Source organism: Mesoplodon bidens (genome assembly GCF_964165515.1).
Source record: "Mesoplodon bidens genome assembly, chromosome: 1".
Classification (NCBI taxonomy): Eukaryota; Metazoa; Chordata; class Mammalia; order Artiodactyla; family Ziphiidae; genus Mesoplodon; species Mesoplodon bidens.
In genome coordinates this window covers 224,233,384-224,257,922 of record NC_138176.1, presented here as the reverse complement: position 1 = coordinate 224,257,922, position 24,539 = coordinate 224,233,384, and positions in this window count along the sequence as shown.

Sequence of the window (24,539 nt, the reverse complement as noted above, 5' to 3'; positions counted from 1 at the left end):
ACACGAACCTAGCCTGCATTTGTGAAGCAACGCAGGGAGGTGGTGAACAAGCGCAGTATTAATACCCGCAGTTTAGAGATCAGAGCACCAAGGCTCAGAGTGTAATTTCCACAGTCACACAGCTGGGAGCTAAACCAGGTCGCCTGATTCTACCCGATATTTTTCCACTGTATCTTTTCTGCCTTTCTCTCCTTGTTCATCTATGAGCCACCTTTTTTATAGTTTTGTTTTGTTTCTGATGCTTTCACTTGTGAGTCCTATTCAGCTCATTATGGCCCAGACCTGATACACTGGGCTGTTATTCTGTGTGGCTAATGCTGACCTCCTCAGACACCAGAGTCGCTCACAGACCCCTCAGCACAGAACAGCATTCTTCATTCTTTCCAAGTACATTAGAATAGATCCAATGCTAGGATCTCAAAGTCTCTCTCATTTGACACTGTATCTTTAACTCAATTTGATGTTGCCTGGGAACAAGAAATTATCACTTCCTAAAAATAAATGGAAATTAAAAAAAAATGCTTAGGAAACTGTTTGTTAATATTTCCATTCAAAAGGGATTTTAAAAATTTCCAAATAAATTCAGCAATGAGAACACCTACGGCACAGGATCCCTCACTGGGAGTTAGCAGAACATTTTCTAAGACAGTTTGAGTTTGGTTTGGGGGGAGGGTTGAAGCTCTTTCCCTATCTGTACATTTTCACAGTCATATAATGGAATTCTTCAGCCTACTTCTACTGAATAAACAGAGACCTGCACTCAGAATGGTGTACGTTACATTATAACTATATTTGGAGGAAAGCTTTGATAAGACAAGTTTTCCCCAGCCAACGGAGAAACAGACCAACATCCTGGCCTCTGGCATCTTCTTCTCCCAAATGAGGGTCATGGTGCTTCTGTACACACATGCGCATTAGCAGAGAGATACACAGCACAAAGGAGAATTAGAATTTTGGCCTCAGAATGGCTGTTGATAAAGACTTAGTAATTCTATCATTGGTCACAGGTCTGGCCTGAATGAAGAATGATGGTCTGTAGGTAGCAAGTTGCAATGTTTGAAGGGCAACGACCACATTCAATGTTTTCTGTTTTTTCCTCTGTAGCAAAATGTGAGCAGAGACCAACAGAGGCTGGTTTCAAAGTCCCAATTCTCAAAGGGAAGAAAAGACAAAATTCATTTTCCCCAATTATCAGCTTAGACTCCCAAGAAGACACTGAAGACCTGGCCTGGGGACATTTCATGTTATGGGGAAGATATCACAGAACAAGATGCAGGAACAGAGTGTGGTCCTCATGGATGGGAAGGGCCCCTTGGCTCTCTCACTTTATGACATCCTGAATCTAATATCAGCCCCTGCTCCTCCTGTCAGAGGTGATAAAACTTAACCCGAGTTGTTTCCGTGGAGTCTTGTAGACAAACTCTGGATTGGGGTGAGCAGATGCAGGGCGATGAGGAAGAGGACACAGTGAGCATAGACACCTCTTTGGAGGGTTTTTGCTGTAAAGGGGAGCAGTGAATGGGCAAGAGTTAGCGGGGCCCCTGGGGGGAAGTGAGTTCTGCTTGGTTTTTTTTTTGTGGTTTAGATTGGAGACAATGCAGCTTGTTTGTATGCTGATAACATTAGCCTGGAGGAGATGAGACAGGTGAGAGAGAGAGATGAGAGAGAGATAGGTGGTAAAAGAAGGAAGGAGCAGAAGCCTTGAGAAGGTGAGAAGGAATGGAGTCTAGTGCAGCTTGGAAAAGGTGGTGTTAGATGTGCTCAGGGACAGGAAGCAGGTGACCACTTTTAACCAGAGGTGCGAAGGGGATGGAGACAGACCTACACATAGATGCACTGCTAAGTGGTGCTCGGGCCTAGTTCCCCAGTCATGGAGTTAGTTCTTCTCATGAATTGCCTTGCTTCTGGCCACCCCAGGTCAACAACTCTCCCTGTTCTGCCTGGTCTTGGGACCCTCCTATCCTGGCATCACCTCTGACACCAGGAGCAGGGGCTGATCTCAGATGCAGGATGGCAAAGAGTTTGAAAGAACAAGGAAGCCCTTCTTGACCAGGATGCCGAGACTGTTCCTGAGTCTCTGTTTTGTTCTGGAATATCTTTCCCATAACAGAAAATGTCCTCAGGCTCTACTGTCAGTGTTTTCAGTGGTGTCCATGTTGCCAAATCCAATGGTCCACTCCCAGCCTCTCTCAGTCTCTCCCACAATATTTGACAAAGCTGTTTACTTTCTCTACTTGGGCACACTTCTTCCCTTGGCCTTTGGAAGACAACACCCACCTAGTTCTTCTTCTATCCTACTGACTTCTTTTTCTTCTTGATTGGTTCCCTCTTCCTTCTGAATGCTGGAGGACTCAAGCCTTGGTCCATTTCCTCTCATTGGTTTCCTTCCTTTCCTCTCTCTTCTGTTTCCCTGTGTATATATGGTCCCTTCAGCATCCATGCCCATAACCTGGGTTGGTAATGACACTTGCATGGAAATGAGAGGTATAAAGAAAAGGGAGTTGTATTCATTTTCAGCATGTCACATTGGGTGATTCCAGGGCACAGGCCAATTGTGACATGGCCTCCGAAGATCCAGGCAGTTGAAGTAACATGGTTTCCCAACCTACATATTGAACCAACATTGTAGAGGAAAGTTAGAACCCTAATTATTACCCACTGTGCCTCATTTACTGAGGGCAAGGCTGTCCACCCACACATGTGTTTTACAAACTTAAGCGTAGCTTTTTGGAAACATATACTTTGATATATTTTCCTTCAGATCTTTTGTGTGAGAGGATTCACATATTACTTAGAAATCCTGTGTTTCATCAGTGAATGCACACACAGTACGGCAAGGAGATAACATAGATACCCAGTTCTACTTTATTTTTTTAAGTAAGGGTGGATATATCATGCAATTTCTTATAAATTTTTGCAATGATTAAATAACACATTTATACTTAGAGTATCAAAAGAAAGATAAGGACCTAAGATGTCTCATTATAAAGAATGCACAGATAGTGAGCTGATTTTAATTTTATTCATAATTTTCCGAACTGTGTATTCACACCCTCTTCAGGGATGCTAACTTGTCACAAAATAGGTTCATTTGAATTTCATTATCCATTACCTACCTTCTGAAACCTACATAAATTAGCTCTAAAATAGTCAAAAGGCTAGAAGTCATGAAGAAGAAGATAAAGAGACCACAGGATTAAATAATCCCTGAGTAGGGTTAAAGATGCTCTGTGACCTAAGACCAGTTTAGGGGAGGGGTAACTTCCCTGCACCTGACATACCCACACCAGTGGAATAACAAAGCATCCATTGAAGGGATGGGTAACATGGAACAAAGCCAGTATTTTCTAAGGTCTGTGGTCTGGAGGTAAGGAAATGGGATGAGATGAACTATGGCCTTTCTTGGTGAGATTTAAAAAGAGTAAAAATACTTTGCATAAAAAACCATAGAGAGAGATAGCTTTGTGTGTTGGTAGAGCATGGATTTTAGACACAGACTGCTTAGTCTTACACACCAACCTTGCCACTCATCAGCTCTGTGACCTTGAGCCATTTAGTTAACCTCTCTGTGCCTCACTTTCCTTATCTATAAAATGAGCATAAGAACAGCACCTACTCTATAGGGCTGTTATAAGGATTAAGGAATTAACAGAGGGTTTTTCAACACTGGTGCTATTGATATTTTGGGCCAGATTAATTCTTGGTTTGGGGAGAGCAGCTGTCCTGTGCATTAGAGAATGTTTAGCATCATCTCTGACTTTTACCCACTAGATGAAGTAACAATACCCCATCTCAAATTGTGACAATCAAAATTATTTCTAGATGTTTCCCCTGGCTGAGAGCCACTGAGTTACCATTTGTAAAATTCTTAGAGCAGTGCTCCGTATATAGTTAGTGCTATACAAATATTTGTCAAATAAAACTACTGATAAACTGCTAGCAGCATTGCAAAAGTAAATGATAAAAATAAGGCATAGGGAGGGGCTAGATATAAGCAACAGGTGGAAAAAAATAAGGTGTTTGTCTTCCTCAGTTCATGCATTCCACACTTAACAAATGATAAAGGCATGATTTATTTAGAAATAATGGCCTAGGGATCAATCTCTCAAACCTATGACCACTGTTAGCATTGGAACTTCTCCTAAAGCCACCCACAGTCCTTGATTCCTTTATACCACACTCTTTCTCTTCCATCCAGGTGCCTACTTGCTGTATCATCCACCTTGCCTTGGTGAATGTCCCATTATCTTCATGCAGCAACTCTGTAGAATCTCACCTTTTGAATAAGTTGCACTTCCTCTTATGTGTAAGGTCACTTTGTTCCACTCTGTGGAGGTAAATGCAGAATCCCCAAATCTAGTGTCTCAGGGACAAAGAAGCTTGTCAGAAATGGCAGAAGTGGGTCCAGGGTGGACCGTAGTGAACTGAAAAGGCATGCCTGTCAGAAGGGACCACCACTGGGCTCCAGCAGCCCCCAGCATTGGCGATGTGGGCCTTGAATCAAAGTCTTCTCCCTAGAACCTAGAGAACTTGTGGGACACAACTTGGTAGTGCATCAAGCAAGGAGCTGAGATTTTTCTAGCATTTTTTTCATTGAATTTTCAGAGAATTGTAGACTTGACACCAGCATGTTTTGAAACTGTGTGGGGCATTTCGAATAAATGTGCAAAGATAATTCTACTACTATTTTCCATGTGCCCATGTAGTCCTATATTCCTGATAAAATAACTAAGGAATAAGTAGCATTTAACTAATGCTTAAAACCTAGAACTCAGAGAAACCAAGGTATTGACATGCAGAGACATATTGCTTGCTTTGATACAACCGATTTTTTTAACCAATATTTTAACTTTGGGTTTTGGGGAAGGCATATTGATTTAGAAATTGCATTAAACTACAGTATAGCATTTTAAATAATAAAGGCATAGCCTGCCTAATAGTCTTTCACTAGAAGGAGCTCCATTAATTTTGAATAGATTGATAGTAACTAATTGTGCAGAACTAATTGTTAAATAAAGCCAAAATAAGCAATTCAATTACAATTTGGCTGATTAGGCTTTGTCATTCATATAAGATCTCACAGTCAATAACTCTGGCCAGGCCTTCCCCATTTGCCACCAAGCAATTCTGTAACCTTGTAATTGTCATATTCCATGCGTCTAAATCTCAAAGAGAGAATAAGATAAATTCTACCATTTTGATAATATTTATTGAGCATGTACTAGATACCAAAGACTGTACTATATACTTCGTGTATATTACCGTGTTTAAATCTCACAACAACTTGTGAGATGGGCATTATACTTTAATAACCTATAAGGGAAAAGAATCTGAAAAAAATAGATATATATGTATGTATAGCTGAATCACTTTGTTGTATACCTGAAACTAACACAACATTGTAAATCAACTATACTTCATTAAAAATAATTAATTAATTAATTGAAAAAAATCTTTACAAGTGAGAAAATTCAACCTCAAAGAGGTAGATTATCTTGCCCCATACTATCATCTGCTAAGTTGTGGGAATTATTTTTAGGTCAAAAATTTTCCTACTATGCAGAACTAAATTTCTTCTTAAAGTCAGAATAAACACAATGTTGGAATGTTAGTAAAAAAAAAAAAGGCAATATACTAGGTGTATGTGTGCTTATACGTATTTAATTTATATATGTAAATTTGTCTGTAGGCTACATAAAAACAAATGTGTGACAATCACACAGAAAAGCCCAGAGTTACTACCATCATAGAAGATAGATCGTTCACACAGATAAGAGTTAGCATCATCCAGGAACAGGAAGTTCAGAAGTAAACAAAATAGAAGCCCTGCCTTTAGAGAACCCAAGTTTTAGTGAGGGACAAAAGCAGTGCCAGAAAAATCAAAGAAAAGGACTGAAACTTACAGAGAACAAAGTCAATCTCTTTAGCCAAATTTACCTAAGAATGTCACCAATTTAAGAAAGGATTGGATTGGATGGTTTAAGATTTAGTAAAGATTCATTCTATTATTTTTATAAACAGGTGCTTAAATCATAGGACAACTGAAAATTGTCCTTAGGATTCTGGTACACAGAATGAACACACGAGATTAGAAACACTCCTTACATAATAACACCTTAGCAACAATCAATCTCTTCTAGAGGCCAAAGGAAAAATAAAAAATACATGCAAATATACATATAGTTGTAACCAAAGGGAGTAAAAGGAAAAATACACTGACATACAAACACACTTGATTTAGGGGCAAAGAAAAATTCCCAGCTTGTACAGAGACAACATAAATTGGAGCATGCTCAAAGTCTATGATTTTGAATATTGGTGGCTCTCTGCAAGACTTCTACTGGATCCTATTTTAAACTTTATGGAATTTAACCTCCCTCTGGTGACATACCATTGTCCATGGAACTGTGCCCACTGGACCAAGAGAAAGTGACACAGTCACTTCTCCTATCCATCTCAGTAGTATGGTCACTTTCAAACCTAATTACAAGCACCTAAACATCAGCTCTGTTAAACATTTCACTTCTAATCATTGTAATCACTGTTAATAAGTTCATTTTGTATAAAGAAAGGGAAGAGAAAAGGACTTGTCAGGTCCTGATAGTCTCTGGGCAAAAAGACATGTAAAACTTTATGAATATTCATGAGTTGAGTTTGAGTAATTGAGATCCTTTACTTTCTGTAATTATGTTAAAATATACTGTTTTGAGGAATATACATGTACTCTGGGTCTTATGGGTTTTTTCAAAGATCGTGAAGGCAGTTTGAATTAATGAATAAATACCCTATAAATGACCCTCCTTGTAGGTATATTTGGTTTTAAAATTTGAGTCCTTGACTCAAGGGAGTGTATCAATAAAAAATATTACCTGTTTGTCTTCAATTCAAGTATATCCCAGTGTGTAATTTTATTGGAGATTCAACCAATAGCATCGCCAAGTGATTTTTAGGTCTTAGTATATTTAGACAGTGATCTGGGGGCTAGCAGACAAACTGAAACTTATAACACTGTCCTGCAGCTTATCAAACAGACACTAGATGAAACGGATTGATGGAGGGCCTGAGGCCTAGGGGAAGGACAGGAAATTAAAAACAGAAAAGGGGTAGGAGAAACAAATATGGATAGAGGATATGGTGAGACTAATAGGAGACTTGTGATGCTAACTCCACCCCAAAATGTGTACTATTTCAGTAGTATTAAATAGCACATATATTGTCAATAAGGAAATAAAGTATTAAAACTAAATCCATTATCCATAAATAAACATTTTTGTATTATGATTTATGTATCTGTCTGTCTCCATTAGATGGTGAGCAGGGACAATGTCTTCTTCATCTTTGTGTCTTGAGGGTTTAATTATAAGTGCTCAATACATGTTAGTTTAAAAAATCAATACACCTGACAGTATATCTTCCACCCTTTGCATAGAATGCTGAGAAAACATTGGAGCATGCCTTCCTAAGTCATAAACCAACCATCAGCCTCATAGGCCATATAAAGAGAGCCTCCTCCCAGGGTACCAGCCCACAGTTTTCAGAAGGATTCTTTGGAAGATATCTGAGGAAAAAAACCCTTGAGAGTTATGCTTGCATTGGAGGACAACTTTATGAAGAAATGAGTGAGGAATAATCTGTTTCAGACCCAATTGGGTAATATACTCAAGAGTGAGTTCAAAGAAATATTCACTTTTGCAAGGATTCCGCTTTAGAAGAATGCAATTTATTGATCTTTGTTCTTTTGACTGGGCTTCCATACAGAGATCCTTGCATCCAACATCTTGTCTCTTTGTGACTCCTACCAATAGTTTTCAAAACTAACACAAAATACAAATGTAGGTCAGATATATCTGCAAGAGCATGTGTGGGTCATCAAAGTCCAGAATGTATAGAAAAATCACAGTTGGGGACAAACTGAGATCAATACTTGAATTAATAGCAGAAGATATCAAATCTGACTATAGCACATCATGAAAAAAGGGGGGGAAAAAAGAGTGAGGATTGCTCTGGCCTCAGAGCCAGCTGGGAGTGAACAAGGAAAAACCAGGCAAAATTCCTTGAATTATTGGCTGCTTGTTGGGATTTTTTTCACTCACAGATTCACTTTCTGGAATATTAAAAAGGAATCTGTTTTCCATGGCAGAGTTGAAGTGATCTCTGACCCCCTGGAGATTCTTCTTCCCTAATAGCTTGGAAGGTGAACCAAAGCACTGTCTCAGATGCACATGGAAAAATCAAGTCCAATTATTTCTACCACTTATATCACTGAAATGTGGAAACAACATAGAGTCCCTACACAAACATTAAACTTTGAGAAACATAGCATGTGAGACTTAAGGTTCATTATAAATTACTTTTATGCCCACCAATTTATTTTCATTAAGCTCACTCTCAATTTCACTTAAAGAGGGGAAAAAAAGGAAAAATTTAACTCAAGTAGGTTGAATGTGGTGCCAATATATACAATCCAGTTTTTGGACAAATGAAAGGTCTATAGACAAGCAAGTTTTTAACCTTCTGGAAATGAGATGGCATACACCTTCCAAATATATCCCTCACATCTGGCTTCCTGAATAACATCACTAATATACATTGTTTGGATGGATAAAGAAATCTTCCAATGAGTGAGCCTTAGACAATGTTAAATAGCAAGATGGCTGCTCTGTAAAGAGGACCTTGAGACACAATCAATGCAGGAATGAAGGGATGCAGGATGCAGCACACCTGAGACTGTGGCAGCAGGACCCTTAAGCACCTGTTCTGTGAAACCATGGAGCAGGAAGGCCCTGGGCAGAGATAGAAATTGCCTCACAAAGAGAAAAGAAATGCAACACAATGAAGAAAGGGAGATACCTACAGAAAAACCACAGAACCTGGGGAAGAAGGATGGGAACAAATCTTTACTGAGTTCCTATCATGAACCTGGAACTACACCACTTATTGTTCAAATGCCATCCTATGATGTACTAATAACACAAATCACCATTAGCAGTTTCCTATGTCCCAGGCATGAAGTTAATAGCTTTACATACATTATCTCTTGGAATCCTCCCAACAGCTCTCTTGCATATGAGGAAACAACATAGAGAGTGCAAGTATCTTGTCCAAGGCTATGCAAGAAGTAAATGATGCAGGTGAGATTTGATCTCAGGTCTCTGACTCCAAAGTAGATGATATTTCTGCAGTGTCTTCCTATGCGGCCAAGAGGCAGAGTCATACCTAAGAAATGAACCCTGAAAATGGTGGAAACCATCAATAACTCATTATCCGTTCTTTAGAACAAACAGTGTGTACATCAGCAGAGATAACATCTTACAGTTTTCTATAGTAAGTGGCAGTGACATGTATCTATATGCCTGTTTTTGTCTAGCATATGAATTCCAACCCTCCTAATCAGTCACCATCTTGCTTTGCTTCCTAAATGACCTCAACTTTCAGTCAACTCTAGAACACGTGCATTGGACTCTTTCCGAGTTAGCACATTTTCCCTCACCCACCCCACTTGTCACCCACAATATGCACTTGTGAGATGTCTGGCCAGGTTTAGGGGTACAACTAGTGAATGTAGAGTAGTTTGGTTTTTCTCTCTGAGTCCTTTTTCCTGGTTTCTATGGGGAAAGAGCCCATGCTTTTGGCCTTATTAGCTCCACACCAACTGAGCTCACTGACCCAGATAAATATTGTCTATTTGACATGTGCTAGAGAATAATAAATATGCAAAGCTATGGACTCTGCTCTCAAGGATTGCTATTCATGGAGATAATCAGAGATTAGAATAAGCCCCAGCAACCAATAGTCCCAGACTTCTCCAAAATATCATTCTTATTTGCCTTTTGCCTATACTGTAGTATTTATTTTCTGTGGTTTGAAGATTCTAATAACGGTTTGGTAAAGCTAAGGTTAAAATTAGCTTTCATTTCCTGCCCACACAGCAACTGATGGCAGGGAATTTATCCTGGGAACGTGCTACACGGTGGGAGAAGCTGGCTCAGGAAGTGCCTGAGGTAATCTGGGAAATGGAAAATGCCTGTGATGATAATTGAAAGGCAACTATAGATCACTGTGATCATAAAAAAATCCTCTTCCTGTCCAAACACAGGGCAAGAAGGGCTAGAAGAGAGGAGTTTGCAACTATAGGGAAAAAGATGGGAGAAAAGATTGTTACATAAAATGCTGTTGGTGTGGTGGCCATAGGGAGTAGATGCTCAGTGAGAAAGATGACAAGGGGCCAATCTTCTTCCAAAGAAAAATCCAACTATTGTTATAGATTTTCCATAAACGATATCTTTTCCTAGTGTAACTTATTCATCTGGAAGCATAAAAACAATGCCATTTTTCTTCTTGCCTTATGAGACTTCTATTTCATTTCTTTTACTCAGGAGAATTTGTAACCTAAGAAAAGTTAGAATGCTTTTAATTAACCTGCTTTGTTCATCATTCAAGGGATGTCATTGCCAAGCCTTCATTTTGACTTAATAATGAAACCATTGACGTTCCAGGAATAATGCAAGGAGTTAAAAATGTAAAGAATGGCTGAGTAATATTCCATTGTATATATTTGTGACCACCTAGAGGGGTGGGATAGGGAGGGTCCGAGGGAGGGAGACGCAAGAGGGAAGAGATATGGGGATATATGTATATGTATAACTGATACACTTTGTTATAAAGCAGAAAGTAACACACCATTGTGAAGCAATTTTACTCCAGTAAAGATGTTAAAAAAAATGTAAAGAATGCCACCAAAAGTGATTTGCTTCCATTGGACTCTTTTTGTATATGGCCTGGATAACCACTGGAAATGTGTTTGTGTCTAGGTAATTTTGTAATAGTTTTCCCTTTTTAGAAGAAATGTGTTTCTTTTTGTTAAGAAGGGGGTGATATGAATGCTAAAATTTGTGGTTTTCAAGCTCAGAATACTAAAATGCAGCAAAAAAATTATGAAAAGCGTAAGTCATCTGATATTTCAGAGTTGCTTGGTGTGTGAGACAGCAAAAGCATCAGTCACCATACACTGTAATGCATTTTAATAGTCATTTTCACTTAATGTAAAATTCTGGTGTCATGAAACTGTTTAGCAGGTAGGAGACCACAAGATGTGGTTCTCTGACTGTTGTATTGCTAATCATAAAGCAGCTAGGAAACAAACAGGCATTTGACAAAGGTTCTTTATCTTGGCAAGTTTATGAGCAACTCATCTCAAACTAATGCACTATAGCCCACTACTACAGAAACAGACAAGGTTTACAATGTTGAAGGCAGCACTTTCCCCCTTAGTACACTAAGCTCTTCTTGGTTGACAATAACTTAACCAGCAAGTTTCTGTGCTTCCATGCATGCCTTTACTTTTGTTATGCTGGTAGGTTTAGGAAGATCTAGTCTCTGCATATTCAGGGGCCAGGGGCAGTACTTGTTCCTTTGAGCCTCAAGGAACACTTTAGGGAGGATTATCAGAAAATGGCTTGCAAATTGCTCTGGAGCAAGTGGTGGTGTTTTCTTCCTTTCATTCTGGTAACCTCTTCCAAATGACTGTCACATTTGCCCAGAGTACCCTGGAAGGACCAGAGTCAGGTATTGGGTAGTGCTCAAGCTCAGAACTCTGAGCTAGACCACGTTAGTTCCTGAACCAAAGGTAGGGTAAGACGTGCATCTTTTTCAACCTAGAAGTCAAGGAATAACTTCCACCAATGTGTACAGGTGACTGATTAGATGAAACACCCACATTTGGCTATCTGCTGGAATTGGAGCAGACCCTTGGCCCACACACCAAAAATGGGACAGCATGTAGGTGAGGAGAGAGTGAAGGCTGAGGTGGCCAATGCAACCCATCACTAGCAAGAAAACTATAGGCTACAAGTATCCTGAGCTGCCATGGCTACTTCTTCGTGTTGCAGATGTTGATTATTTGGACCATGGAGGGATAGGGAAAAATGCTTTCCCTCAGCTCTTACGTGCAAATATTCCGGTAGCCTGGTGATTTGGGGTTTTACCCCAGTGCCAAGATATAGCTGGCGATAATAACAAGTGAGAGCTCAAAGTCATCAGTAACAAGCTGACGTTTAAAGAAATAGTTTAACAGTTTAAAGCATAGCTTGAGTTCAACATATGTATCACGTTGTGTTGAAATCGGCTGTTATAAAAACTTGATGAGCAATGGGATGAGTAAAATTGGAGATTATCATTCTCACGTAGCAGAAAGTTCAGAGGTAAGAGTTTCAGGGCTGGTTTGATTGTTCAAAGATTTTATCAAAGACCTGGGCTCCTTCTAACATCCTTATATTTTTTTGGTTGCAAGATGGCTACTGAACTTATGAGACATCCTGTTTTTGTCCCAGTAGGAAGAAGGAGGATAGAGAAAGGGCAAAAGATAAAGGATGAAAGTCTTCTTCTTGTGAAGTTTTGTATTTTTGTTTGAGAAGGAAAGCCCTCCCTAGGGACTTGTGGTTACATCTCCCTGATCAGGATTATTTCACAGAATTATGCCACCTCTAGAGGAAGGAAGCTGATATCTATCATATATATTGTATATAGCTAGCATCTATCATATATATTATACAGGAAGATGAAGAATTAAAGGGTTGCAAAGATTGTTGAATGAGCTGACCACACACACACACACAAAAAAAATACAGAGGGAGAGACCAAGCTGAAAACATCAAGCACAGAACATGAAAGACCACCTATAACTATAAGATAACCATGTAAGACAAAATAGAAACTGATTAACCCTATGATGACCTAATGATCTTGATTTATGTAAAGCAAACTCTTCATGAAATGTGCATATTGTACCTTAATAATAATCAGTAGCAGCATACTACAAAGATGACCTAAGATCTGATTTCACTTTTCCCTTTTGTAAGTTGGATACAGTCTCTCATCCCCAAATTATTTCTGCTTGCTCGTCCTCTGTTGTTCTCATAACCATATGCCATCATACCTTGAGCTCTCTGTAAAACACTATAAAATTTCTAGGGCAATAAAAGTTCTGATTTGAGCATGCTTCATATGCTGTGCTCATAGATGAATGAGGTTTGCCTAGAAAACCTCAATAGCATCATTGATCCAGTTACCGAGAAGCTGAAACTATTTGCAAGGTATATCTCATCACAGAGCTAGATACAAAGTACAAAAGACACGGTAGACCAGCAGATGCTGGAAATTAGTGGGCATATTCACTAGAGAGGGACAAGTACCATGCTGTGTGTGGGAAGAGGCAGATTCAGTTTCAAGCAATTTGAGGAATCCAGTCCTGGTTGCATAGAGCAGTAGTTCTCAAAGTATGCTTCCTGGATAAACAGCATCAGTGACTCTTGGATATTGTTGGAAATGCAAACTTAGTCCTGCCTTGGGGTAGGGGTTCAGAGAAGGCCCCCAGACTCAACAGAAAGTTTAGCAAGAGCTAAGTACTTGTGGTGTCTGAGGTGGGCGGAAGATGGTAAAAGGAACTTGGTAAAAGTTTTGAGACTTGGTATCACTGACAAAGCCAAAGCTTAATTATTCTATGATGAGCAGAGTTTAGAAAGGGACTACTAACAGTGGCGACTGGAAGCCATTTCCCATGACGATGGGATTAAATCTTGAATTTCCCCTAAACAATTCTGGCAGCATATTAGAATCACTTGCGTCATGGGTTTTAGAAACCCAAACCAACTAAATCAGAATTTCTGAGGGAGGTTCCAGGCTTTGATAATTTTAAGAAGCTCGCCAAGTAGTACTAATGTGCTACGGAGGTTGAACACCACTGCCCAGGGACTCTCTAGGTGAGAATCAATTATGTCAGTGTGAGGAAGTTCAGAGCTATGGAGACAGGGCATTATAACACGGAGCCAAATGACTTTTGTCTTCTCATCTGAAACTGGATAGAATGATAGCACCTGCCTGATGCATGACAGAGATAATATATAGAGAACACTTAGAGGAATTTCTGGCACAAAATATATATTCAATAAATGTTTGTCAGTCCCCCCTTCTTATAATAATGTAGGCTCCATAGGAATGGGGACAGTTTGTGGCACTAACCACAGCACCAAGTCCATCATAAAGAATCAACAAAGAATGAATATTTGTTAAGTAAACACATGGGTATTTCAACTTCGGGGGATTAAAAATGAAAGTTAAGTGTATTCTCACCCTTCCATTATCATGGAGATGGAGTAAAGACAGCTGAGCTCAAGTTCATAAAACCTATTATTTTGTGCTTTTTAAAAAATTTTTGTCTAAAACAGTGCTGTCAACGCAGTAGCCACTAGCCACACGTGAATATTGAATCTTGAAATGTGGCTAGTCCAACTTGAAATGTGCTAGAAGTGTAAAATACACAAAGGATTTTCTAGGCTTAGTATGAAAAAAAGAATGTAAAATATCTGATTAATAATTTTAAAATTGATTATACTTGCAATGATACTATTTTGCACGTTGGATTAAATAAAATACATTATTAAAATGTTTCCTCTGTTTCTTCTCCTTTGTTAAGAAAATGGTACCAGAAAAAAAAATATTTTTAATTAATTTATTTTATTTTTGGCTCCGTTGGGTCTTCGTTGCTATATGCAGACTTTATCTAGTTGCAGTGAGCGGGGGCTACTCTTTGTTGTGGTGTGTGGGCTTACTGCGGTGGCTTCTCTTGTTGCGGTGGCTTCTCTTGTTGCAGAACACAGACTCTAGGTGCACAGGCTTCAATAGTTGTGGCTCGCAGGTTCTAGAGCACAGACTCAGTAGTTGTGGTGCATGGGCTTAGTTGCTCCATGGCATGTGGGATTTTCCTGGACCAGGGTTCGAACCCGTGTCCCCTGTGTTGGCGGGCAGATTCTTAACCACTGAGCCACCAGGGAAGCCCCAGGAAAGTTTTATATCACATATGTGGCTTGCATTTTTGGCTTATATTTCTGTTGGACAGTTCTGGGCTACAAGTAGGCAGCACTGTAAGGTTTCTGTTGCATTTGATGACTGTGACACAGGGAAAAATTATTAGGAAGACAATGAAATCAGCAAGACCCTGATATTTTGAGACAGAGTGGCCCAGTTTTAACTGTATGTCAATTATAAGGAAAGTTCAGGCAAAAGTATGAAGACACTTAACAAACCAGAGAGGTAGGTTTTATGAAGTCAGTCATCTAATCTCAGCACACCGATTACCTTGAAACTAGTTCTCATCTGAACTAAGTTTAGTGCCTACATAGTTATGTGTGTGCTATCCATTCCAGGCCTTTGGCAAGGAATTATTGATTGCATATTGTTTCTCTGAAACTTCTACATCAACACTGTTACTTTGACAGCTGTGTTCCTTAATCTGTTTATAACCATGGTAATATTCTTCATAAAATTTGCTTTTCACTATCTAAAGATTTTTACTAAATGACATTTTGCCAAATATTAGATGTATTGATATATTGATATATTATCAACAAAACTTCTCCCTTCTGTCCAAGAAAAGTGCCAGGGACTTTTTCAATTGGATCACTGATAAAGATGTGTGTGTGTGTGTGTGTGTGTGTGAGAGAGAGAGAGAGAGAGAGAGAGAGAGCGAGAGAGAGAGCGAGAGAGAGAGTGCCTTGCATACTGTACAGGAGAATGAAAAATAAAATAGAGCATTATCTGATTCATTATTTCCTTGAACTCCTACTTATTAGTAAAGACTGTAGGTTTTAAAATTAGTATTAAATTAATTGAATGGAGGAACTGATCACATGCTTTTAAAATCACAGTTTGTTAGACTGATAAAAATAAGCCTTGAAAATTCACTATGAGAAGAACCTACTTCTCTCTCCATCTCTACCTTGTAGGTATTAGAAAATGAAACAAAGTGTTAATAACAATCTAATGCTCAATAATATAAAGAGAGACAACATATCATTATCCATCTGCAATAGAATTATCATTCAGGAAGACTTCTGTAACGAGGCATATATCCATCTCTCTGTTCATTCTATTCATGGATAAGAAGCCCTATGTATTCTTAAGTACTTGAAATTTGCTGTCAAAGATCTTTTTAGATTAAGCAAATAATTTTATGTGCTTTGAAATACAAGTTATGAACTTGGGAACTCTATTTTCTCAGATGTAAAGTAGAAATCTAGCTTTTAGACTAAAAAGCAAAATGAAATAACTTTGTGGCCTTATATCCTGCAAGATACACTATTGACTAACCCATTTTTTAATTGGCTCTATTTTCTTAAAGTACACTCTTCAGTTTAAATCACACATTATCGACCATTCCTCCTTTGTTTCCTTCAAGGAAGTTGGATTTTACGCCAAGCCAAAAAGAACTCCATAAAAATTTGACATGATCACAGTGTGGAGGAGAGTGGAAACTAGGATCCAGGTGAGAACCCAGTTGAGGGCTAAACTTAGGATGCTATAGGTGGGACAGAGAAAAGGGACAGATTCTATAAATATTAAAAAAAAAATAGCTGTTTTCTATGTATACCAGTATGGTAGACTGGTTACTCTGAAAAACTATACTGCAGAAAATTTCTAACAATCTGGGCAAAATTAAAATATTTTTTAATATCAAATTTTAGTATACAACTGAGGTAGCAAAAATAAAATAAAAAAGAAGAAGAAGGTTGGAATCTACAGAGGCCAAAAAATGAGGTGAAAGCCTGAACTCTGGGAGGTAAGCCAGAGCCTAAGCCATTCAGATGATATCTGCCAAACCCCAGTGACCTTGAGTTTTAGTTTCAACAGCTACAGCATGTGTGAGAGACTCAAAATACAGCCTCCAGCCAGACACAAATATGGAGTCTAATACAACTGTCTTGCAGAAACCTGGGGCCCAAAGATTATATGGGCAGTGTCAGGTTGCCTAGCAGAAGTGGCCAGCATGGAATCTTTCCTCTCTTGATCATGTTATTAGAAGAATATGAAAAATTCTCCTTTGAGATGTCACAACACAATCCTCCCATCATGTGAGTCTATAGAACAAATTCATGCCAACCCAGGTAAAGTGAATCCAGATTAGTGGTGCTCCTAGGAATAAGCAGAAACAAATTCAATTCTCCTCTAGAGACTGCACCTCAAACTAGGCCTCAAAGAATTCTATAAATAAAATGTTCCAAGGAACAAAAGTTCAGAGTTAAAAGTCGTAAAAAAACAAACAAAGAGGTATGACTCCATATAAGGGTCAGCAAAAACAACAGAAGGTAGCATCATATCCCTGATAATATTTAAATTGTAAGAGTAAAAAATAGCATTAATAAATTTGAATTAATAAAAGTGATTAAATATATGAACAAAGAAAAAGAGCATATGAAACTTATCAAGCAAATTTGAAAAACAATCAGAAAGAGCTTCTATGCATAAAAGCAACAATCATAATTTTAAACTTAACGCATAGGTTAAGTTACATATTCAACTCAGTTAAAGAGGGAATTAAAGAGTTGGATGAGAAATCAGAAGTCATTCAAAAAGTAGCCTAGAAAGAGGTATTTATTGTCTATAAACAGATAACAGAGAGAAGAGGAAAATGAAATTATTCAAAGACAGTCTTCCTTAGTTTTGGAAAAACAAAATGAAAAACACAAAATAAAACGGTAGAAATAAACAAACTGACAAGTATTAACAATAACATAGATGGAATAAACTTCACTTTTAAGAAGAAAGACTGTCAGTTTAGACTTTTTTAGTTGAGCTAAGTACTCTTAAAATATAAAAATATACAACTCTTACAAGATGAAATATCAAAAAGCACAAGAGAAAAATACTAACCAAAAGAAGATAATGTAGTTATATAAATAACAGAAAAAAGAAACAAAAGTTTACTAGTGACAAAAAAATCACCATATATTGATGTTAAGTTCAATACCAGAAAGATATAGTTGTATGAAAGTAATGATATAGTCTCAAAATATATTTAAAAAATTCCAAATAAGAAGCTGAGTTTGACAAGGCTATCAATTTCCATAGTGCTTGTTTTATTACCAAATCCAAATTATAATTGATTACAGGTGAATAAAAGAATTAATGTTCAATAATTGATAGATCAAGCAGACAGGAAAAATCAGTAAGGACATGATTCTGAAGAGTTTGATTAACATACTCAACCAATGAATATATAAAACACTATATTCCACAAATGAAGAATGCACTTTGTTTTTCAAGCACATATATTATATTTAGGAAACTTGACCATAACTTAGGTAATACATCATTCTCAATAAAAATTCCAAGATGTGACAACCAACTATAAAATTCGCCATATTATCAAAATAAAAAGATACATAATATTGATACTATCAATATTTTCTTTTTATCATATTTTCTCAAAAAAATGCAGAAAATCATTTGATAAAATTCGATAACAAAAAGATGACAAGAAAAGATGCCATATTGGAATTTAGAAAAACACATGTGTGTGTAACACATATTAAAGAATAAATAATAGTGGAAATTGGTCAATATTTAGTAGTAAGTTTTAATGAAAATAATTCATATCAAAACTTTTGGTGTGCAGCTAATAGTGTGAGTGGGGGAATATAAACTTAGACTTGAGTGCTGACATGTTTAAAAGAAAGGCTGAGAATTAAAGAATCAAACATCCTAATTAGGAATTTAAAAAAGAAGAGAATTACCCTGACAAGAATAGGAAAAAAAATAATAAAAGTATAAATAAATGACAAGGAAAATACAGATACAATGGGGCAGATCAACAAAGTTAAGAGCTGAGTTTGAAAACATAAGAACAAAAAAAAATGATGGCGGGCTTCCCTGGTGGCGCAGTGGTTGAGAGTCTGCCTGCCGATGCAGGGGACGTGGGTTCATGCCCCGGTCCAGGAGGATCCCACATGCCACGGAGCGGCTGGGCCCATGAGCCATGGCTGCTGAGCCTGCGCATCCGGAGCCTGTGCTCCACAACGGGAGAGGCCACAACAGTGAGAGGCCCGCGTAACGCAAAAAAAAAAAAAAAAAAAAAAAAAAAAAAATGATGGCAAGACCAATTAATTAAAAAAAAGAAAAACAAAAAATATTAAGAAATAATCAAGTTCATACTTACAGATGCAACAAAAATTTAAAGGACCATTGGAAAAAATAAGCCAATGGATATGAATAATTAGATAAAATTGATAAATTTCTGGGAAAATATAATTTATCAATCTTACACCCAAAGAAATAGAAAATTAGAATTTTCACAAGATAATTAAAGAGAAAGAATCAGGAGTTAAAAATCTTCTCAAAATAAAACACCAATCTCACACAGCTTTATGGCTGAGTTTTACCAAATATTTAAGGTTTAGATAGCTCTAATATTTTATAAAATTTACCAGAGAATAGAAAAAGTAAGAACATATGCTAGTGCTAATTTATTAAGTCAGCAAAGCTCTTGAAAGGTGAGTACAAGAAAGGAAAATTAGAGCAATCTTTATCATGAATACAAGGGCAAAATTATAAATAACAATAATTTTAATTTACATTGTATTAGATGTCAAGCACAATTCTCAGGATGTTACATACATAAACACATTTAGTCATTAAAACAACCCTATGGATCAGATAGTAATATTACTCTCAATTTACAAACAAGAAGACTGAGGTACAGAAAATAACTTGTTCAAGGTCATACACTAAATGTTGATGCCAGGGTTCAAATTCTGGCAGTCTTACTCCAGAGTCTATTAAAAAGACTGGCAATAATAAGTGTTGTCAAAATGTAGAGGAACTGGCATGATCGCGCATTGCTGGCGGGAGTGAAAAATAATATAATCCTTTGGAAAACAATTTGGCAATATCTTATACACATCCAACTGCCCTATGACTCAACAATTTTACTCCAGGACTTAGTCCAAAGCAATGAAACATACATCCATAAAAGATTTGTGGGCAAGAATGTTCAAAATAGCAGCTTTATTCATATTATCCCCAAGCTGAAAACAACCCAAACATCAAAATCAGGTGAATAAGTAATCAAATTGCAGTATATTCACATAATAAAATACTTAGCAGTAAAAAGGACAAACTACTGATACACGCTAAAATATGAAGCAAAAGGCCAGACACAAAATATTTTATTTATATATGTGTTACATTTTTTATGAAATTCTAGAAAAGGCAAAACTAAGATATGGTGATAGAAATCAGAACACCCTCTAGGATATGAAAATTACCTGGAAAAAAGCAAAAGGAAATGTAGTAGTTTTCTATCACTGCATAACAAGTTACCAAAAACTTAGTGGCTTAAACAATGTCTGTTTGATATCTCACAGTTTCTGTAGGTCAGAGTCTGGGCATCGCATAGCTGAGTCCTCTACTCTGGGTCACACAAGGATGAAGTCCAGATGAAATCCCCATTCCTTTTCAAAGTTCCTTGGATGTTGGAAGGCTTCAGTTCCTTGCACCTGTAGAACTAAGATCCCTGTGTCTCACAGACTTTCAGCCAGGAGTCATCATAAATAGCTAAGGGTCAGCCTCAGGTTCTAGCCGTATGTTGCCCCCCCCATAGGCAGTTCACAGCATGCCTAATTGCCTTCTTATGGACCAGAATAAATAAGAGTGTCTGCTGGTGCTGCTTCTTTCTTTTATGGCTATCTGACTAGGTTAAGCCTTCCCAGAATAATCTCTCTTGTGATGGGCATAAGCTGGTAAGGTACATTAATTAAATCTGCAAAATCTCTTTGGCTATAGAACATAACATAATCAAGGGAGCAATATCTTAATATATTCACAGGTCTCACCCTCTCTCAGGGGGAGGGGATTATAGAAGATGTGTGTCCCAGAGAATGGAAAACTTGGGGGCCATCTTAGAATTGTGTCTACCACAGGGACCATACTGGGGTCTGTGTACATTTGTGAAAACATCTATATTATATTTAAATTATGCTTGAATAAGAGCAATAATAATATAAGAAATGGTAATGACATGGAATTAAACATTTCATTTAATGATAAAATTTTGAAAGCTTGCTGCCTGATCTAGAAAAAGAAAAAGATGCTTGCTATTCCCAGTTCTACTTAATATGTGCTCATGTGTACAGGCATCCATCTTGGTCTTCTGTATCATTCCCATGAGGTTTGGGACGACTGTCATGGGGGAAGAAGGGAAAGTGACACAAACTTTAATATTCATGCTGCTTGCTGTGGCATGAGAGATAAATTATTTATCTCTGACCCAGGAGTCTCCTGTCTTCTTCCATGAAATAGTCATAGACTAACTTACTAGCTTTTAAATAGGGAAAAATAAAATTCTAGATCTAACAGGCACATACCAGTTAGAAATGTAAACATATGTGCACCAGGATGGATACAGAAAAGTTCATAACTATACTGTTACTAATAGACAAAAACTCAAAACTACACATCAATGGTTAGAATAGAAAATTAAATTGTGGAACATTACAACAATGTAATATTATATGGAATGAAAATGAACAAGCTAATGCTACATTATTACATTGATGAATCTCACAAATATAATGTTGAGCTGAAGAAACTAGTCACATATTGTATGATTTTACTGAATTAAAGTAAAAAAAAACCAAATAAATTTATGAATTAGAGAGAATAGTGGTACTTCTAGGAAAGGAAAGTTTTGAGATGCATCCTTCAGGGATTTTCTGGGGTTCTGATAATGTTCAAATTTTATATCTGTTTGTAAATTACATGGATGGGTTCCCAATGTCATAATTTATTGTTTTATATACACGAATGTGAACTTTTACGTATTATATTATTCTTCAGTTGAAATTTTATCATAAGAAAGGAAACATCTACATTATCAATAAATGTATACAATACTTTAAAACTAATATACAAAAAAGGCAAGCTTTTTGTAAAGAACATTATAATACATTATTAAAAGACAAAAGAGAATTTAATAGATCAAGAGATATGGCATTTATATATGTAGGAATATATAAGTTCTACCAAAATTTTCTATATATAATTAAACTTTCAATAAAATGTCAACAAGATTATTTTACATATTCTGTATAAGATATTTCCAAAATGTATGTGGAAGGACAATGGGCCAATAATAACCACGGCATTTCTGAACAAGGTAGAGGTGGGGATGGGGACTTTCCTATAAAACATCAAGATATCATAGAGTTCTATTAATTAAGACAGTCTGATATTAGTGCACCATTAGTCAACTGAGCAATGGAACAAAGTAGAGAATCCAGGACTATATTCATGCACTTGTGGAAATTTAATTTGTAATAAAGCTGGCATAAATATTTTTGAATGAGGGATGGATTGAGTATCCATGTGGAAAGTCTGGAATACTAAATGAATGGTAATGGAACACTGATTATGACCACTGGGAAAAAAGTGAATTTTCATTCCTATATCACACTATACAAAAATAAATTACAAGAGAATGAAGACCATTATATAAAAAGCTAAACTGTAAAAGTTTTAAAAGAAATTAGAGAAGAATTTCTTTATATTTTTAGAGTGATGTAAGATTTCTTAAACAAGATACCAAAGGCACTAAAAAATAAAGGAAAAGAACAGTATAATTGAATACATTAATGTAAGTACTTTGGATGATCATAAGACACTAAATGTGAATAAAAACATAAGAAAAAAACTGGGAGAAGATAAACATATATAATTCACAACAAATTAGTAAGTTTAGTTAACATCCATCACCTCACATAATTACATTTTTTTCCTTGTGATGAGAATTTAAAAAATCTATTCTCTTAGCAACGTACAAATGTACAATACAGTATTGTTAACTGTAGTCACCATGCTGTACATTACACCCCCGGAATTTATTTATCTTGTGATTGGAAATTTGAACTTTTGACCACTTTCACCCAATTCTCCCATCCCCACCTCCTGTCTCTGGCAAACACCAATCTGTTCTCTTGGAAACCCAAATCCGGAACTAGAGACTATTAACAAATGATAACAGAGTATAAAAAATTTGTATTACGAAGTTGTAATACAAATAAAATATCACTGCACAAAGCAATATTGAAAGATCTCAAATACTTTGAAAAAAATGTCATGTTACAGAGGATGCATAGTATATTATTATAATTATATAAAGTATAAAATCAGAGAAAAATAAATATATATTATAGAGGGATACATACACGAATATTAAAACTTTAATGAAAAGCAAGTCATTATTAGACAGAAACCTCAGGATGTCAGTTACCTTTGGAATGAGGGAGCAGAATGTCTTGTGGGAAGCAAATAGAGCACCCTATGATTCCTTAAGCTGGGGTATGGGTGTTTACACACATTCTTTACTGTACATGTACATGGTATAAACTCTTATGTGTGTGTGATAAAATTAGTAATTTTAATCAAAGTACGTTAATGATACGTGGGTAGTTGCATGCGTTAAGGGAGAAGTATGTGTTGACTTTCAAGTTTTCTGGCTGTTGTGGGCCTGCGGCTTCAGTATTTCCCTCTTGGGCTTCTCCACATTCTTCCTGAGCTTCCTCACAACATGGTGCAGGGTTCCAAGATTGAGCATTTAGGAAGTGAAGCAACTAGTTTGTTAAGGTCTAAGCCCAGAAACTGACACAGTGTCATAGCGGTCAAGCAGTTACAACCCAGATTAAGGCAAAAAAGATATAGACTCCACCTCTTGATAGGAAAAGTGTTAAAATATGTTGGAGCCACTATTTAAAACTTCTACAGTCCACCCAGGACCACAAATTAATTTATATCCAACTCAAGTGCAAAATATACTCACACCTTCCCAATGCACCTCCACTCCCAAACATCTCATTTCATTATAGGATCAGGCTCAGGCCTGAGCTTTAGAAACAAGTCATGGGTGTCAGGTCTAGGTATAAATAAGTTTCCTTGGGCACAGCTCCTCTTAAATTGAAGACCTGTGTCCTAAATAAACAGGTTATTTTCCCCCTACTATCCATACAACCAATATACAGTGTTGGAATGGGCATAGGATAACCAGAGTAAATATTCGCATTCAAAACTGGATTTCAGGGCTTCCCTGGTGGCGCAGTGGTTGAGAATCTGCCTGCCAATGCAGGGGACACGGGTTCAGGCCCTGGTCTGGGAAGATCACACATGCCGCGGAGCAACTAGGCCCGTGAGCCACAACTGCTGAGCCTGCGCATCTGGAGCTTGTGCTCCACAACAAGAGAGGCCGTGACAGTGAGAGGCCCAGGCACCGCAATGAAAAGTGGCCCCCGCTCGCCACAACTTGAGAAAGCTCTTGCACAGAAACAAAGACCCAACACAGCCATCAATAAATAAATAAATAAATAAATAAATAAATAAATAAATAAAACAAAACAAAACTGGAATTCATTCAAAGTGGGTGAAAATGGATGCAACACTGGTTTTTGCATAGTGATTCTTTAAGTGCCCCTGGCATATGTTGCCACTTCCTTGATTAGCGCCCGGTCCTGCTCCCAGTCCTGTGAATGATTCTTTGTTACACTTAGCTCTACCCTCCAAGCTCTTGGTCCTGACCACTAAATCATTCTTCCGTTTGCATAGGAACAAAGTTTGCAACTGAATTGCCTCCTCAGCTGCTTCTTGCCCATAAGAAGGCATAGGCTGAGGGTCTAAAAGCCCCTTTTCATTTTGTACTGTCTCTGCCCCTTTTAGTAGCAGTA